Here is a 14068-nt window from a genome sequence, read left to right as displayed (position 1 = left end):
TAACCCAATAAATTAAGACGTTCAAATCCCAAGCCCACAAAATTAAGACGTTCAAATCCCGAGCCCAAAAAATAGGACTCTCAAAACCTAAACCCAAAAAATAAAACCTAAAAACCCAAAAACCTAAACCCAAAAACGCTAATGATAACCCTAACCCTAACCCTAACGAACCCTAACCCTAAACCAAAACCCTAACCCTAACCCTAACCCCCTGGCAACCGCACCCCGCACACTTGGTTCCCCCCTCATTTTGGTTCCCCCCCCCCCCCCTTGGGTTCCCCTCAAGCCCCATGGACCCCCTCGGTGCTCCCCGCAAATGCGTCCCCCCGGCAACCGCACCCCGCACTCTTGCTTCCCCCCTCATTTTGGTTCCTCCCCCGGTGCGCCCTGCAAATGCGTCCCCCCGGAAACCGCACCCCGCACACTTGGTTCCCCCCTCATTTTGGTTCCCCCCCCCGGTGCGCCCCGCAAATGCGTCCCCTCGGCAACCGCACCCCGCACACTTGGTTCCCCCCTCATTTTGGTTCCCCCCCCCGGTGCGCCCCGCAAATGCGTCCCCCCGGCAACCGCACCCCGCACACTTGGTTCCCCCCTCATTTTGGTTCCCCCCCCCCCCCCCCTTGGGTTCCCCTCAAGCCCCATGGACCCCCTCGGTGCTCCCCGCAAATGCGTCCCCCCGGCAACCGCACCCCGCACACTTGGTTCCCCCCTCATTTTGGTTCCTCCCCCGGTGCGCCCTGCAAATGCGTCCCCCCGGCAACCGCACCCCGCACACTTGGTTCCCCCCTCATTTTGGTTCCCCCCCCCGGTGCGCCCCGCAAATGCGTCCCCCCGGCAACCGCACCCCGCACACTTGGTTCCCCCCTCATTTTGGTTCCCCCCCCCGGTGCGCCCCGCAAATGCGTCCCCCCGGCAACCGCACCCCGCACACTTGGTTCCCCCCTCATTTTGGTTCCCCCCCCGGTGCGCCCCGCAAATGCGTCCCCCCGGCAACCGCACCCCGCACACTTGGTTTTCCCCTCATTTTGGTTCCCCCCAACCCTTGGGGTCCCCCCAAGCCCCATGGACCACACCCCCCTTGGTGCCCCCCCACAATTTTGTACCCCCCGCCGTCCTACCCGTGCCCGCAGCAGCCGCTCGCGTTCCGCCAGTGCCTCCCGCACCCGACGCTGCATCTCGGCCAGGTGGAGGCAGGCGCTGGGGGGGGGGGAATAAATTGGGGGGGGCCAATTTGGGGGGTTCTGGGGGCATTTGTGGGGCTGGGGGCGCATTTAGGGGGCGGAGGGGACTGGTTCTCATCTGTAGGACTCGGCGTTGAGCCCCCCCGGGGGCAGCTGCAGGGCCAGGATGCCTGGGGGGGTGCGGGGGGGGGCATGTCAGCACCCCCCAGACCGAAACCCCAAAACCGCTGCCGTTGACCCCAAAATCGCCGCTGTTGACCCCAAGGTGGCCGCTGGTGACGCCGGTAGGGCCACCGGGCGCCCCGCGGGCCACTGGGAGCGGAAGACGGGCATGAAGCTGCCGGTGGACGGCGGCCACGCTAAAATGCTAGGTCAGCCGCGGGTTGGGGCTTTGGGGGGGGCACCCCATAGAATCACAACCCCCCCAAAACCCCCCCGGCCCCATAGAGACCCCCCCCAGCCCCACAGATCCCACCCCAAACCCTGCAGGTGCTCCCCCAAACCCTACAGGCACCTTCTCCAGATGTTCCCCACAACCTCCCAGCCCCACAAGTACAATGTGTCCGGGCGGCGCCGCACTAAAATGTGTCTGGGCGGCGCCGCGCTAAATGTGCCCAGGCGGCGCCGTGCTTAAATGTGTCCGGGCGGCGCCGCGCTAAAATGTGTCTGGGCGGCGGCGCGCTAAAATGTGCCCTAACCCTAACCCTAACCCTAACCCTAACCCTAACCCTAACCCTGCATTTCCAGGCATGCTCTGGGCACCCAACATGGCCTCCCGGAAGCCTGGTGCCGGAAAACTATATTTACCAGCATTCCTTGGACAGCCGGAACAGCCAATCACGGGCCGAGTTTTCAAGAATTACATTTACCAGCACGCACTGTAACCCTAGCCCTTACCGCCTTTACAAAAAAGCCTCAAGCCCTAACCCTAAAAATCCTCGAAACCCCTACAGACATAACCCAAAATATTTACCACACTAAACACCTGAAGACCTATGCCTAAAACTCCTAACCCAATAAATTAAGACGTTCAAATCCCAAGCCCACAAAATTAAGACGTTCAAATCCCGAGCCCAAAAAATAGGACTCTCAAAACCTAAACCCAAAAACTAAAACCTAAAAACCCAAAAACCTAAACCCAAAAACGCTCCAAACACTAATCCAAAAAAATAAGACACTCAAAGCACTAACACAAAATATTAAGATGCTCCAAACCCTAACCCAAAAAATTAGGACACTCCAAACCCTAACCCTGGAGAACCTAACCTGAAAAAATAAATAAATAAATAAATAAATAAATAAATAAATAAAAATAAAATTTTAAAACCCTAACCCTAAATAATTGACCAACAAGAAAACCCTAAGACCCTAACCCTAAAAAACCTTTCTACACTACAACCCATAAACTCTAAAACCCTAACACAGTAACCCTGAAAAACTTAAAACCTTAACCCCCAAATCCCTAAAATACTAACCGTTAAAAATCCAAACCTAAACAACTTAAAATCCTAAACATAAACCCTGAGAATACTTACCCTGAAACCCAACGCTAGTGCCCTACACCTGAAACCTTAAAAGCGTCAATCAATCTTTGGAAAATAACATAGGCTCAGGAGAGGATCTCACTACGCTTACCCTGACTCTGACCCTTACCCTGACCCTAACCCTAACCCTAACCCCTAACCCTAACCCTAACCCTAACCCTAACCCTAACCCTACCCCTAACCCTAACCCTAACCCTAACCCTAACCCTAACCCTAACCCTAACCCCTAACCCTACCCCCCTAACACTACCCCTAACCCCCTAATGATAACCCTAACCCTAACCCTAACGAACCCTAACCCTAAACCAAAACCCTAACCCTAACCCTAACCCCCTGGCAACCGCACCCCGCACACTTGGTTCCCCCCTCATTTTGGTTCCCCCCCCCCCCCCTTGGGTTCCCCTCAAGCCCCATGGACCCCCTCGGTGCTCCCCGCAAATGCGTCCCCCCGGCAACCGCACCCCGCACTCTTGCTTCCCCCCTCATTTTGGTTCCTCCCCCGGTGCGCCCTGCAAATGCGTCCCCCCGGCAACCGCACCCCGCACACTTGGTTCCCCCCTCATTTTGGTTCCCCCCCCGGTGCGCCCCGCAAATGCGTCCCCTCGGCAACCGCACCCCGCACACTTGGTTCCCCCCTCATTTTGGTTCCCCCCCCCGGTGCGCCCCGCAAATGCGTCCCCCCGGCAACCGCACCCCGCACACTTGGTTCCCCCCTCATTTTGGTTCCCCCCCCGGTGCGCCCCGCAAATGCGTCCCCCCGGCAACCGCACCCCGCACACTTGGTTCCCCCCTCATTTTGGTTCCCCCCCCGGTGCGCCCCGCAAATGCGTCCCCCCGGCAAGCGCACCCGACACACTTGGTTTTCCCCTCATTTTGGTTCCCCCCAACCCTTGGGGTCCCCCCAAGCCCCATGGACCACACCCCCCTTGGTGCCCCCCCACAATTTTGTACCCCCCGCCGTCCTACCCGTGCCCGCAGCAGCCGCTCGCGTTCCGCCAGTGCCTCCCGCACCCGACGCTGCATCTCGGCCAGGTGGAGGCAGGCGCTGGGGGGGGGGGAATAAATTGGGGGGGGCCAATTTGGGGGGTTCTGGGGGCATTTGTGGGGCTGGGGGCGCATTTAGGGGGCGGAGGGGACTGGTTCTCATCTGTAGGACTCGGCGTTGAGCCCCCCCGGGGGCAGCTGCAGGGCCAGGATGCCTGGGGGGGTGCGGGGGGGGGCATGTCAGCACCCCCCAGACCGAAACCCCAAAACCGCTGCCGTTGACCCCAAAATCGCCGCTGTTGACCCCAAGGTGCCCGCTGGTGACGCCGGTAGGGCCACCGGGCGCCCCGCGGGCCACTGGGAGCGGAAGACGGGCATGAAGCTGCCGGTGGACGGCGGCCACGCTAAAATGCTAGGTCAGCCGCGGGTTGGGGCTTTGGGGGGGCACCCCATAGAATCACAACCCCCCCAAAACCCCTCCGGCCACATAGAGACCCCCCCCAGCCCCACAGATCCCACCCCAAACCCTGCAGGTGCTCCCCCAAACCCTACAGGCACCTTCTCCAGATGTTCCCCACAACCTCCCAGCTCCACAAGTACAATGTGTCCGGGCGGCGCCGCGCTAAAATGTGTCTGGGCGGCGCCGCGCTAAATGTGCCCAGGCGGCGCCGTGCTTAAATGTGTCCGGGCGGCGCCGCGCTAAAATGTGTCTGGGCGGCGGCGCGCTAAAATGTGCCCTAACCCTAACCCTAACCCTAACCCTGCATTTCCAGGCATGCTCTGGGCACCCAACATGGCCTCCCGGAAGCCTGGTGCCGGAAAACTATATTTACCAGCATTCCTTGGACAGCCGGAACAGCCAATCACGGGCCGAGTTTTCAAGAATTACATTTACCAGCACGCACTGTAACCCTAGCCCTTACCGCCTTTACAAAAAAGCCTCAAGCCCTAACCCTAAAAATCCTCGAAACCCCTACAGACATAACCCAAAATATTTACCACACTAAACACCTGAAGACCTATGCCTAAAACTCCTAACCCAATAAATTAAGACGTTCAAATCCCAAGCCCACAAAATTAAGACGTTCAAATCCCGAGCCCAAAAAATAGGACTCTCAAAACCTAAACCCAAAAACTAAAACCTAAAAACCCAAAAACCTAAACCCAAAAACGCTCCAAACACTAATCCAAAAAAATAAGACACTCAAAGCACTAACACAAAATATTAAGATGCTCAAAACCCTAACGCAAAAAATTAAGATGCTCCAAACCCTAACCCAAAAAATTAGGACACTCCAAACCCTAACCCTGGAGAACCTAACCTGAAAAAATAAATAAATAAATAAATAAATAAATAAATAAATAAAAATAAAATTTTAAAACCCTAACCCTAAATAATTGACCAACAAGAAAACCCTAAGACCCTAACCCTAAAAAACCTTTCAACACTACAACCCATAAACTCTAAAACCCTAACACACTAACCCTGAAAAACTTAAAACCTTAACCCCCAAATCCCTAAAATACTAACCGTTAAAAATCCAAACCTAAACAACTTAAAACCCTAAACATAAACCCTGAGAATACTTACCCTGAAACCCAACGCTAGTGCCCTACCCCTGAAACCTTAAAAGCGTCAATCAATCTTTGGAAAATAACATAGGCTCAGGAGAGGATCTCACTACGCTTACCCTGACTCTGACCCTTACCCTGACCCTAACCCTAACCCTAACCCCTAACCCTAACCCTAACCCTAACCCTAACCCTAACCCTAACCCTAACCCTAACCCTAACCCTAACCCCTAACCCTACCCCCCTAACACTACCCCTAACCCCCTAATGATAACCCTAGCCCTAACCCTAACGAACCCTAACCCTAAACCAAAACCCTAACCCTAACCCTAACCCCCTGGCAACCGCACCCCGCACACTTGGTTCCCCCCTCATTTTGGTTCCCCCCCCCCCCCTTGGGTTCCCCTCAAGCCCCATGGACCCCCTCGGTGCTCCCCGCAAATGCGTCCCCCCGGCAACCGCACCCCGCACACTTGGTTCCCCCCTCATTTTGGTTCCTCCCCCGGTGCGCCCTGCAAATGCGTCCCCCCGGCAACCGCACCCCGCACACTTGGTTCCCCCCTCATTTTGGTTCCCCCCCCCCGGTGCGCCCCGCAAATGCGTCCCCCCGGCAACCGCACCCCGCACACTTGGTTCCCCCCTCATTTTGGTTCCCCCCCCCGGTGCGCCCCGCAAATGCGTCCCCCCGGCAACCGCACCCCGCACACTTGGTTTTCCCCTCATTTTGGTTCCCCCCAACCCTTGGGGTCCCCCCAAGCCCCATGGACCATACCCCCCTTGGTGCCCCCCCACAATTTTGTACCCCCCGCCGTCCTACCCGTGCCCGCAGCAGCCGCTCGCGTTCCGCCAGTGCCTCCCGCACCCGACGCTGCATCTCGGCCAGGTGGAGGCAGGCGCTGGGGGGGGGGGAATAAATTGGGGGGGGCCAATTTGGGGGGTTCTGGGGGCATTTGTGGGGCTGGGGGCGCATTTAGGGGGCGGAGGGGACTGGTTCTCATCTGTAGGACTCGGCGTTGAGCCCCCCCGGGGGCAGCTGCAGGGCCAGGATGCCTGGGGGGGTGCGGGGGGGGGCATGTCAGCACCCCCCAGACCGAAACCCCAAAACCGCTGCCGTTGACCCCAAAATCGCCGCTGTTGACCCCAAGGTGGCCGCTGGTGACGCCGGTAGGGCCACCGGGCGCCCCGCGGGCCACTGGGAGCGGAAGACGGGCATGAAGCTGCCGGTGGACGGCGGCCACGCTAAAATGCTAGGTCAGCCGCGGGTTGGGGCTTTGGGGGGGGCACCCCATAGAATCACAACCCCCCCAAAACCCCCCCGGCCCCATAGAGACCCCCCCCAGCCCCACAGATCCCACCCCAAACCCTGCAGGTGCTCCCCCAAACCCTACAGGCACCTTCTCCAGATGTTCCCCACAACCTCCCAGCCCCACAAGTACAATGTGTCCGGGCGGCGCCGCACTAAAATGTGTCTGGGCGGCGCCGCGCTAAATGTGCCCAGGCGGCGCCGTGCTTAAATGTGTCCGGGCGGCGCCGCGCTAAAATGTGTCTGGGCGGCGGCGCGCTAAAATGTGCCCTAACCCTAACCCTAACCCTAACCCTAACCCTAACCCTAACCCTGCATTTCCAGGCATGCTCTGGGCACCCAACATGGCCTCCCGGAAGCCTGGTGCCGGAAAACTATATTTACCAGCATTCCTTGGACAGCCGGAACAGCCAATCACGGGCCGAGTTTTCAAGAATTACATTTACCAGCACGCACTGTGACCCTAGCCCTTACCGCCTTTACAAAAAAGCCTCAAGCCCTAACCCTAAAAATCCTCGAAACCCCTACAGACATAACCCAAAATATTTACCACACTAAACACCTGAAGACCTATGCCTAAAACTCCTAACCCAATAAATTAAGACGTTCAAATCCCAAGCCCACAAAATTAAGACGTTCAAATCCCGAGCCCAAAAAATAGGACTCTCAAAACCTAAACCCAAAAACTAAAACCTAAAAACCCAAAAACCTAAACCCAAAAACGCTCCAAACACTAATCCAAAAAAATAAGACACTCAAAGCACTAACACAAAATATTAAGATGCTCCAAACCCTAACCCAAAAAATTAGGACACTCCAAACCCTAACCCTGGAGAACCTAACCTGAAAAAATAAATAAATAAATAAATAAATAAATAAATAAATAAAAATAAAATTTTAAAACCCTAACCCTAAATAATTGACCAACAAGAAAACCCTAAGACCCTAACCCTAAAAAACCTTTCAACACTACAACCCATAAACTCTAAAACCCTAACACAGTAACCCTGAAAAACTTAAAACCTTAACCCCCAAATCCCTAAAATACTAACCGTTAAAAATCCAAACCTAAACAACTTAAAATCCTAAACATAAACCCTGAGAATACTTACCCTGAAACCCAACCCTAGTGCCCTACCCCTGAAACCTTAAAAGCGTCAATCAATCTTTGGAAAATAACATAGGCTCAGGAGAGGATCTCACTACGCTTACCCTGACTCTGACCCTTACCCTGACCCTAACCCTAACCCTAACCCCTAACCCTAACCCTAACCCTAACCCTAACCCTAACCCTAACCCTACCCCTAACCCTAACCCTAACCCTAACCCTAACCCTAACCCTAACCCCTAACCCTACCCCCCTAACACTACCCCTAACCCCCTAATGATAACCCTAGCCCTAACCCTAACGAACCCTAACCCTAAACCAAAACCCTAACCCTAACCCTAACCCCCTGGCAACCGCACCCCGCACACTTGGTTCCCCCCTCATTTTGGTTCCCCCCCCTCCCCCTTGGGTTCCCCTCAAGCCCCATGGACCCCCTCGGTGCTCCCCGCAAATGCGTCCCCCCGGCAACCGCACCCCGCACACTTGGTTCCCCCCTCATTTTGGTTCCTCCCCCGGTGCGCCCTGCAAATGCGTCCCCCCGGCAACCGCACCCCGCACACTTGGTTCCCCCCTCATTTTGGTTCCCCCCCCGGTGCGCCCCGCAAATGCGTCCCCTCGGCAACCGCACCCCGCACACTTGGTTCCCCCCTCATTTTGGTTCCCCCCCCCGGTGCGCCCCGCAAATGCGTCCCCCCGGCAACCGCACCCCGCACACTTGGTTCCCCCCTCATTTTGGTTCCCCCCCCCGTTGCGCCCCGCAAATGCGTCCCCCCGGCAACCGCACCCCGCACACTTGGTTTTCCCCTCATTTTGGTTCCCCCCAACCCTTGGGGTCCCCCCAAGCCCCATGGACCACACCCCCCTTGGTGCCCCCCCACAATTTTGTACCCCCCGCCGTCCTGCCCGTGCCCGCAGCAGCCGCTCGCGTTCCGCCAGTGCCTCCCGCACCCGACGCTGCATCTCGGCCAGGTGGAGGCAGGCGCTGGGGGGGGGGGAATAAATTGGGGGGGGCCAATTTGGGGGGTTCTGGGGGCATTTGTGGGGCTGGGGGCGCATTTAGGGGGCGGAGGGGACTGGTTCTCATCTGTAGGACTCGGCGTTGAGCCCCCCCGGGGGCAGCTGCAGGGCCAGGATGCCTGGGGGGGTGCGGGGGGGGGCATGTCAGCACCCCCCAGACCGAAACCCCAAAACCGCTGCCGTTGACCCCAAAATCGCCGCTGTTGACCCCAAGGTGGCCGCTGGTGACGCCGGTAGGGCCACCGGGCGCCCCGCGGGCCACTGGGAGCGGAAGACGGGCATGAAGCTGCCGGTGGACGGCGGCCACGCTAAAATGCTAGGTCAGCCGCGGGTTGGGGCTTTGGGGGGGGCACCCCATAGAATCACAACCCCCCCAAAACCCCCCCGGCCCCATAGAGACCCCCCCCAGCCCCACAGATCCCACCCCAAACCCTGCAGGTGCTCCCCCAAACCCTACAGGCACCTTCTCCAGATGTTCCCCACAACCTCCCAGCCCCACAAGTACAATGTGTCCGGGCGGCGCCGCGCTAAAATGTGTCTGGGCGGCGCCGCGCTAAAATGTGCCCTAACCCTAACCCTAACCCTAACCCTAACCCTAACCCTAACCCTAACCCTGCATTTCCAGGCATGCTCTGGGCACCCAACATGGCCTCCCGGAAGCCTGGTGCCGGAAAACTATATTTACCAGCATTCCTTGGACAGCCGGAACAGCCAATCACGGGCCGAGTTTTCAAGAATTACATTTACCAGCACGCACTGTAACCCTAGCCCTTACCGCCTTTACAAAAAAGCCTCAAGCCCTAACCCTAAAAATCCTCGAAACCCCTACAGACATAACCCAAAATATTTACCACACTAAACACCTGAAGACCTATGCCTAAAACTCCTAACCCAATAAATTAAGACGTTCAAATCCCAAGCCCACAAAATTAAGACGTTCAAATCCTGAGCCCAAAAAATAGGACTCTCAAAACCTAAACCCAAAAACTAAAACCTAAAAACCCAAAAACCTAAATGTTGGGAATTGACATAATTGTTCGATCTAAGCTTGCTTTAAGCAACCAGAGTAGGCCTTAGAAATCTCAGGGCCTGCTGTAGCTGAGCAAACCAGGCTGCCAGAGTAACTGTGAGAAGCTCCCACGGCAAAGACTCCCACATCACCCAATTAAGGAACTCAGAAAATACTGTTATCAGCAGCTGGCCTCAAGGACTAGGCCTACGTGACCGTTAAGCACAAAGGGGGTTGTTTTCCTAACTTCTAATCAAAAAGGGGGGTTCTTTTCTTGCAGGTGGTGTTATTTTCTTATAACTGTTTGTCTGAGTGCTTTTGACCAATAATCTTGTGTGAAACACTGTCCACCCCTGTAAAATTCACTATAAAAGTTGGGCTATTCGGGCAATAAAATGGTGAAGCATGATCTGACTCTGCTGGTGTCTGTCGTGCTTTCGTCCGTGCTTCGCAACAAATGGCGCCCGAACAGGCTGAGACCTGAACAGGACCCGAACAGGACATTGCAGCGAGACGGACATCGCACCGGAGCAGGACATCGCAGCACCGGAGCGGACATCGCAGCGGCGCCGGGGCGAACATCGCAGCGCAGCGGGACACCAGCGCAGCGGGACACCGGCGGCACCGGCACATCCGATCGCAGGTAAAGCGGGAGACCAGGTACATCGGGAACCAGCGCCGGGTGCCGGGAGATCGGTGCGGCGCGGGTACCAGCGGCGCCGGGACATCGGGGCCCAGCGGCGCCGGGCGCTGAGACATCGGTGCGGCGCGGGAACCAGCGGCGCCGGGACATCGGGGATCAGCACTGCTGAGCGCCGGGACATCGGTGCGGCACCGGGGCCAGCGGCGCCGCGACCTCACAGCGCTGAGCCTGAGCCCGAGACTGAGACATCGGAGCGGCGCGGGACATCGGAGCGCCGCCGGAACATCGGACCGGACATCGGAGCGGACATCGGACCGGCGCTGTAGCCAGACACCGAGCCGCACACGCTGTACACAGGACTTACGGTGAGACGCGCTACTCCCGGTCAGAGACGCGGAAAACGCGGTACTCCCGGTGAGAGACGCGAAACACGGTGGGCCGCGGGGACTCACGGTAACAGACGCGGGACACGCGGGGACGCGGGGACTCACGGTGAGAGACGCGGGGTACAGTGCCGCGCAGGACATTGAAGTAATCGCGACACACTGAAGTAATTGCGGTAGAGGTAAAAGGGACGATAATCCCCGCACCTGCACTTTCACAGGTGAACGGGACGTAAACGCGTAATCCCCGCACCCGGGAACGCCCGGGAGCACCTATAGACGGTCCCTGCCAGTCACTTGTCTTGCAAAGGTTGTAACAGTATGGAGAGACAAGCGGCCTATGATTTGCTCAAATGTTTCTTAGAAAAGCGAGGCACACAGGGAATAAACTGCAAAAAGGAGTTACCAGGATTGTTAACATATGGTTTGGCACAGGGTTGTTTTATCAATCCGGATACAATTTTTGAACAAGCAGAGTGGCGCAAATTCGGGGACAAATTGTTTTATGAAGTTATTAATGACAATAAGGCTGCTAAAAAATTATTGAAGCCTTGGAAAGCAGTCACTTATGCCTTAGCTGCACATCAGGCTGAGCAAAAAATCGCTGCTGCTGCTACAGAGCGACTGGGTTTACCGGAAAAAGCTGGTAGTGTTAACCCTCAACTGGGAGAGATGAAGGGAGCTGAGGATTGCCCATTGCCCCCTTCAGTGAGAACGATAACGCTGCCATCCTCTGAACCGTTATCCGTTCCCCCGCCACCGACAGCTCCACCACTGACTCCTACTCATGAAATTGGGGAGATAGCCGAGGAAATAAGAGAGCAAAAACTAGACAGTAAAAATACGAACCCGTTTACAGACGGTGTTCAACAGAGGCAGAGGATGTGGAACCAAATAGTAAATGAGGCCCTATGCGAGGGGGAACACGAGATAGCTACACAATTGACTCCTGAGGCCTTCCCGGTAATATATTCACCACCGGACGCCCAGGGTAATGTTACAGTTAATCTAGTGAATTTGGACTGGAAATTGTTAACTCAGCTGCGGTCCACAGTAAATGACTCAGGTCTGAAAGGTGAACCTACGAGACAGATGCTGGACTACATTTGGGGAACAAATATCTTGCTTCCAGGAGACATACGCAGTATAATGAAGCTAATTCTGACCCAACACCAGCAGCTGTTATTTAATGCCCATTGGCACGCTGCTTGTCAAGAAGCAGTCGCAGTGATAAGAGCACCGGGAGACCCTCTACATGGGGTCACACTGGAAGAATTGATGGGAATAGGACCGTATTTTAGGACAGAAGCACAGGCATTGCTGGGACCTGATAAAGCCAAGGAATCAATGAAACTGGCCAGAAGAGCATTGGATCGGATAAAGGAGCCAGGGGGAATACCTTCCTACATGGGAATCAAACAGGGTAGAGAGGAACCATTTGGGCTTTTTATTGATCGCGTTGCAAATGCCATACAGGCGGCAGGGGTGCCCGATTACCTCAAGGGCATGATATTAAAACAGTGCGCAATTCAGAATAGCAACCCCTCTACTCGCACTATACTAGCTTCCCTACCCGGGACATGGACAATTGAGGAAGGGTTGGAAAGAATGTCTCAGGTACCAGTAGGTCCACAGGCTATGTTAATAGAAGCAGTAAAGCAATTAGGTGACAGCATGAGAGAACAGGCACAGGCTGTGAAACAGCATGTTCAGTCTACACAGAGTCAGGTCCTTGCAGCTCTTGCTCCTTTGAAAACCCCCGGTTCACGCTCTGGTGGTCGAGTACCACCCTCTAGTGACCCATCACCACATCGCTGCCGATGTTATCGTTGTGGTGCTTTTGGGCACGTGAGACGAAACTGCAGAGCTGGGGCAGTATGGTGCCCAAATTGTCAGTCGACTAATCACAATGAAGTGGCATGTAGACGCAACGTGCCGGGAAACGGCCAAAACAGCGGGAAGAGTCGCCCCGCGACGACAAAAAATGCGGCCGCATACACAGCAACACCGAGGGGGAACCCGTTCCTCTCCGACCAGCCACAAGAGGAAGCCTCGGCCTGGACCTGGCAACAGCAGTAGATTGCACGTTGATGGATTCAAAACCTGTTCGTATTCCTACAGGTGTCAAGGGACCAATTTGTATTAATGGACAAACTGTGGGTGCATTACTTATAGGGAGGTCATCAGCGACCATGCTGGGACTTCAAGTATTAGTGGGACTTATTGATAAAGACTGTCAAGGAGAAATTCAAATAATGGTTCAGACGTTGTTTCCACCGTTATTTGTGCCTAAGGGCACCAAGATAGCACAATTGGTTCCGTTATCACATCTTGCGGAAGGCATTTTGCCCATGCAGGAGCAACCGCGAGGGCAAGGAGCATTTGGCTCTACGGGAAATGTGGCTTTGTTAACTGTGGGGTTACAGCAAAGACCACGACACATGGTCACAGTGCAGTATAAAGAAGAAACCATAAGAATCAATGCCTTACTTGACACAGGAGCCGATGTATCTATAATTAGCACACAAAACTGGCCGCAGCATTGGCCAACATTTGAAACTAATACCACGGTAGCCGGGGTCGGAGGCCTGACACTTGCCCGTCAGTCACCACCCCTGCAGTGGACAATAGGGGACAAAGTGGTGAAATGTTGTGTCTCTGTTATTCCGTTGCCTGATGGGGTGCACGCACTAATAGGGCGAGACATCCTTGCTCAAGTGGGGATGGTTCTTACCTCAGAACACCCTTTATAGATGTGGCCATTGTTTGGACTTTCCCGATCCCACTCCGGTGGAAGAACGATAATCCAGTGTGGGTCGAGCAATGGCCATTAAAAAGGGAAAGTCTGGTACAAGCACATAAGCTGGTTAAAGAACAATTTCAACAGGGGCACTTAAGGCTGTCAACAAGCCCGTGGAATACACCTATCTTTGTGATTAAAAAGAAATCGGGAAAGTATCGACTGCTCCACGATCTGCGTGCAGTTAATAAGCAGATGTACGATATGGGAGCAGTGCAGCCAGGGTTACCTAATCCTGCGATGATACCTGAGGGATGGTATTTACTGATAGTGGACTTAAAGGACTGTTTTTTCACGATTGCACTTCATGAAAATGATAGGCATAGGTTTGCTTTTACACTTCCTGCAATAAACCGAGAAGGGCCGGACCAGAGGTTTGAGTGGACGGTCCTGCCGCAGGGAATGAGAAATTCGCCGACTCTATGTCAGCTCTATGTCGACGATGCGTTACAGCCGTTGCGACGAAAATGGTCAGGAACAATAATCTATCATTATATGGACGATATTCTATTAGCACAGTCAAC

Source organism: Anas platyrhynchos, chromosome 20 (genome assembly GCF_047663525.1).
Source record: "Anas platyrhynchos isolate ZD024472 breed Pekin duck chromosome 20, IASCAAS_PekinDuck_T2T, whole genome shotgun sequence".
NCBI lineage: Eukaryota > Metazoa > Chordata > Aves > Anseriformes > Anatidae > Anas > Anas platyrhynchos.
Note: the sequence above shows the minus strand (reverse complement) of the source record.